The following is a 5,716-nucleotide window of genomic DNA, read 5'->3' on the forward strand; positions in this document are numbered from 1 at the left end:
TGAGTTCGGACTTCGACCGTGTTTTCTTTAAAAATGATTGCTTAACATTTTTGTTGGAAACTATATATTATTAACATGTATATATTATGTGATATATTAATCTCTTAACATGTTTGATATTGTGTGATAGATGTCTACCTCTAGCACAAATCCCATTGACTCACCTAATAATAATGAAGAGTCGAATATATATTGGACTGATTCACAAGTTCCCGAAGAAGAACCGGAAGAAGAATCAGAACCGGAAGAAGAATCAGAACCGGAAGAGGAGGAACCGGAGGAGGAAATAGAACCGGTGGGGGAAATAATAAAACGATTAAGTAAAAGAAAATCCTCAACCAACCGACCAAGGTTAATTATGGTCAATGGTGTTTCCGCCAAGGAAGCAAAATATTGGGAGGATTACCAATTCTCCGATGAATCGAATTCCGACGAGAATTCCGATGATGTTATAGAAATTACCCCAACTGAATTTAAAAAAGTAAAAGAAAATAATAAGGGAAAGGGCATAAAAATAGAGAAATCTAATTCCAACCCCGATGAACTTTATATGTATCGTCAACCCCCGAAGTCCTTAAGTTGTAACAATGACCCGGGAACCTCTAAACCACCAGGTTTTTCTAAACCGTTGTGGAAAACGACAGCTAGTATTAGGGGAACATCATATATCCCTAGAAACTTGGCAAAACGAACCAAAACCGAAGAAGAGGAAACGAGCGAGTCGGAATAAGATAGTTGTATTCGTGTGGTGTAATATATGTAATATAGTGTGCTTATGCTTTATGATATATGTAAAAATTGCTTGTATTAATAAGTATTTTTTTTTTATGAATCTAACTCTTGTCTATTTTACAGTATAAAAACACAAAATGGATAGACAACCCAATATTTTAAGAGACCTACCCGGAGACATGATTGATGAAATCTTGTCTAGAGTCGGTCAGAATTTCTCGGCACAACTATTTAAGGCGAGATCAGTTTGTAAGACATTCGAAGAACGTTCCAAGAATGCCTTGGTTTATAAAAGGCTTTCGTTCGAAAGATGGGGGATATCACATTGGGAAATCCATAAGTTACGATGTGTTTACTTTGACGCATATATTGCGGGGAACCCAAATGCTATTTTACGCAACGGGTTAAGAAATTATTTTGACTCAATATATCCGAATATAGGACTTCGTGATTTAGAAAAAACGGCTAACATGCAACATAAAAAAGCATGTTATGCTTACGGGTTAGTAATGTTCGCTTCTCACCAAAGTGAGAAAAAGAACATCGGGCTACAACTATTAACCAAAACGTTCCCACAAGTGACGGAGTCGGTAATTGGGGTAAGAAATGAGGTTTTTAGGTTATTACGAGACTGTTGGTCATTACGTAACCCTCGTCCCTTTGACGACGTTACAACACGCTGTCTTATCAACGACCATAACGGTTATGTTCCACAAGACCAAGGATGGGAAGTAGTCCTAGTAAAACCAGAATGCATGACTTGTTTCTGGACGTATGAATTACGTGTCTTTATTGCCTTTGCTGAACGACTTGTGTACTAGCTAGAATTATCTTCACAACTATCTTGTATCAAAGTTATTGTGTGCTATATTTCATGCTTTATGTAAAATAAGCGGTATTGTAAGTTTGTAAAATATTGTATAAAAGTTTGAACGCGAAATATTATTATAATCAGTTTTTCATATAGAATTGTAGTAGTTGATTTGTATATTAGCTACTAAGTATGAACTTAACGGGTAGGTACTACCCGAATTTAAACTTATAAAACGCTAATATGAAGAAAAAGCTTTTATAAATGAGTTCATATTATACTACGAAATACTATTAACTACACTTAATATTCTGTATGATTAACTTGTTCCATTTGACTATTTTGAAGGAAATGTCACCGAGTACTTGACACACTGTGAATATGAATGAAGAGGAATTCCGTACTTTTCTTGCTTCAAACATAGCCGCAGTACAGGCTGCGCTACATACCAACAATAACCTTGGATCTAGCTGTACAGGAAATCGTGTAGGATGCACCTATAAAGAATTCACTGCCTGCAAACCTTTGGAATTTGATGGAACCGAAGGACCGATCGGATTGAAACGGTGGACCGAGAAGGTCGAATCAGTTTTTGCCATAAGTAAGTGTACTGAAGAGGACAAAGTGAAGTACGCTACGCATACCTTCACAGGTTCTGCGTTAACATGGTGGAATACCTATCTAGAGCAAGTGGGACAAGATGATGCGTACGCACTACCGTGGTCAGCATTCAAGCACTTGATGAACGAGAAGTACCGTCCTAGAACCGAGGTCAATAAGCTCAAGACAGAACTTAGAGGGTTACGAACCCAAGGATTTGATATTACCACGTACGAAAGACGATTCACAGAATTGTGCCTATTGTGTCCGGGAGCATTCGAAGATGAGGAAGAGAAGATCGACGCGTTTGTGAAAGGATTACCGGAAAGAATCCAAGAAGATATAAGTTCATACGAGCCCACCTCCATACAACAGGCATGTAGAATGGCTCACAAACTAGTGAACCAGATTGAGGAAAGAATTAAAGAACAGACGGCTGAAGAGGCCAATATGAAGCAAGTCAAAAGAAAGTGGGAGGAAAACGGTGATAAGAATCACCAATACAACAACAACAGCAATTACAATAATAATCGCAACAATTATCCCAACAATCGCAACATCAATCGCAACTACAACAAACGGCCCAACAACAACAACAACAACAATAACAACAACAACAGCAGCAACTACAACAATCATCCCAACAACAATAACAACCGCAACAACAACAACAACAACAATCAGAAGCAACTATGCCAAAGGTGTGAAAAGTATCACTCGGGGTTCTGCACCAAATTTTGCAACAAGTGTAAAAGAAATGGTCATAGCGCGGTGAAGTGTGAGGTCTACGGACCAGGGGTTAACAGAACGAAAGGAACAAATGGTGTCGGAACGAGTAATGGTGGAGCAAGTAGTGTCGGAGCAAGTTATGCCAATGTAGTTTGTTATAAATGTGGAAAACCGGGCCACATTATTAGAAATTGCCCGAACCAGAAGAACACGAATGGACAAGGCCGCGGAAGAGTTTTCAATATTAATGCGGCAGAGGCACAGGAAGACCCGGAGCTTGTTACGGGTACGTTTCTTATTGACAATAAATCTGCTTACGTTTTATTTGATTCAGGTGCGGATAGAAGCTATATGAGTAGAGATTTTTGTGCTAAATTAAGTTGTCCATTGACGCTGTTGGATAGTAAAATTTTACTCGAATTAGCAAATGGTAAATTAATTTCAGCAGATAATATATGTCAGAATCGAGAAATTAAACTGGTTAGCGAAACATTTAAAATTGACTTGATACCAGTAGAGTTAGGGAGTTTTGATGTGATAATCGGTATGGACTGGTTGAAAGAAGTGAAAGCAGAGATCGTTTGTTACAAAAATGCAATTCGCATTATACGAGAAAAAGGAAAACCCTTAATGGTGTACGGAGAAAAGGGCAACACGAAGCTACATCTTATTAGTAATTTGAAGGCACAAAAACTAATAAGAAAAGGTTGCTATGCTGTTCTAGCACACGTCGAGAAAGTACAAACTGAAGAAAAGAGCATCAATGATGTTCCCGTCGCAAAAGAATTTCCCGATGTATTTCCAAAAGAATTACCGGGATTACCCCTACATCGATCCGTTGAATTTCAAATAGATCTTGTACCAGGAGCTGCACCAATAGCTCGTGCTCCTTACAGACTAGCACCCAGCGAGATGAAAGAACTGCAAAGCCAATTACAAGAACTTTTAGAGCCTGGTTTCATTCGACCAAGCACATCACCGTGGGGAGCTCCTGTGTTGTTTGTCAAGAAGAAAGATGGTACATTCAGGTTGTGTATCGACTACCGAGAGTTGAACAAACTTACCATCAAGAACCGCTACCCACTACCGAGAATCGACGACTTATTTGATCAACTACAAGGCTCGTCTGTTTATTCAAAGATTGACTTACGTTCCGGGTATCATCAAATGCGGGTGAAAGAATATGATATTCCAAAGACTGCTTTCAGAACACGTTACGGTCATTACGAGTTTATGGTCATGCCGTTTGGTTTAACTAATGCACCAGCTGTGTTCATGGACCTTATGAACCGAGTGTGTGGACCATACCTTGACAAGTTTGTCATTGTTTTCATTGATGACATACTTATTTACTCAAAGAATGACCAAGAACACGGTGAACATTTGAGAAAGGTGTTAGAAGTATTGAGGAAGGAAGAATTGTACGCTAAATTTTCAAAGTGTGCATTTTGGTTGGAAGAAGTTCAATTCCTCGGTCACATAGTGAACAAAAAAGGTATTAACGTGGATCCGGCAAAGATAGAAACTGTTGAAAAGTGGGAAACCCCGAAAACTCCGAAACACATACGCCAGTTTTTAGGACTAGCTGGTTACTACAGAAGGTTCATCCAAGACTTTTCCAGAATAGCAAAACCCTTGACTGCATTAACGCATAAAGGGAAGAAATTTGAATGGAAGGATGAACAAGAGAAAGCGTTTCAGTTATTGAAGAAAAAGCTAACTACGGCACCTATATTGTCATTGCCTGAAGGGAATGATGATTTTGTGATTTATTGTGACGCATCAAAGCAAGGTCTCGGTTGTGTATTAATGCAACGAACGAAGGTGATTGCTTATGCGTCTAGACAATTGAAGATTCACGAGCAAAATTATACGACGCATGATTTGGAATTAGGCGCGATTGTTTTTGCATTAAAGACTTAGAGGCACTACTTATATGGGGTCAAAAGTATTATATATACCGACCACAAAAGTCTTCAACACATATTTAATCAGAAACAACTGAATATGAGGCAGCGTAGGTGGATTGAATTGTTGAATGATTACGACTTTGAGATTCGTTACCACCCGGGGAAGGCAAATTTGGTAGCCGATGCCTTGAGCAGGAAGGACAGAGAACCCATTCGAGTAAAATCTATGAATATAATGATTCACACTAACCTTACTACTCAAATAAAGGAGGCGCAACAAGGAGTTTTAAAAGAGGGAAATTTAAAGGATGAAATACCCAAAGGATCGGAGAAGCATCTTAATATTCGGGAAGACGGAACCCGGTATAGGGCTGAAAGGATTTGGGTACCAAAATTTGGAGATATGAGAGAAATGGTACTTAGAGAAGCTCATAAAACCAGATACTCAATACATCCTGGAACGGGGAAGATGTATAAGGATCTCAAGAAACATTTTTGGTGGCCAGGTATGAAAGCCGATATTGCTAAATATGTAGGAGAATGTTTGACGTGTTCTAAGGTCAAAGCTGAACATCAGAAACTATCAGGTCTACTACAACAACCTGAAATCCCGGAATGGAAACAGGAAAACATTACCATAGATTTCATCACTAAATTGCCAAGGACTGCAAGTGGTTTTGATACTATTTGGGTAATAGTTGATCGTCTCACCAAATCAGCACACTTCCTGCCAATAAGAGAAGATGACAAGATGGAGAAGTTAGCACGACTGTATTTGAAGGAAGTCGTTTCCAGACATGAAATACCAATCTCTATTATCTCTGATAGGGATGGCAGATTTATTTCAAGATTCTGGCAGACATTACAGCAAGCATTAGGAACTCGTCTAGACATGAGTACTGCCTATCATCCACAAACTAATGGGCAGAGCGAA

The sequence above is a fragment of the Rutidosis leptorrhynchoides genome, chromosome 7 (assembly GCF_046630445.1).
Source record: "Rutidosis leptorrhynchoides isolate AG116_Rl617_1_P2 chromosome 7, CSIRO_AGI_Rlap_v1, whole genome shotgun sequence".
Taxonomy (NCBI): Eukaryota; Viridiplantae; Streptophyta; class Magnoliopsida; order Asterales; family Asteraceae; genus Rutidosis; species Rutidosis leptorrhynchoides.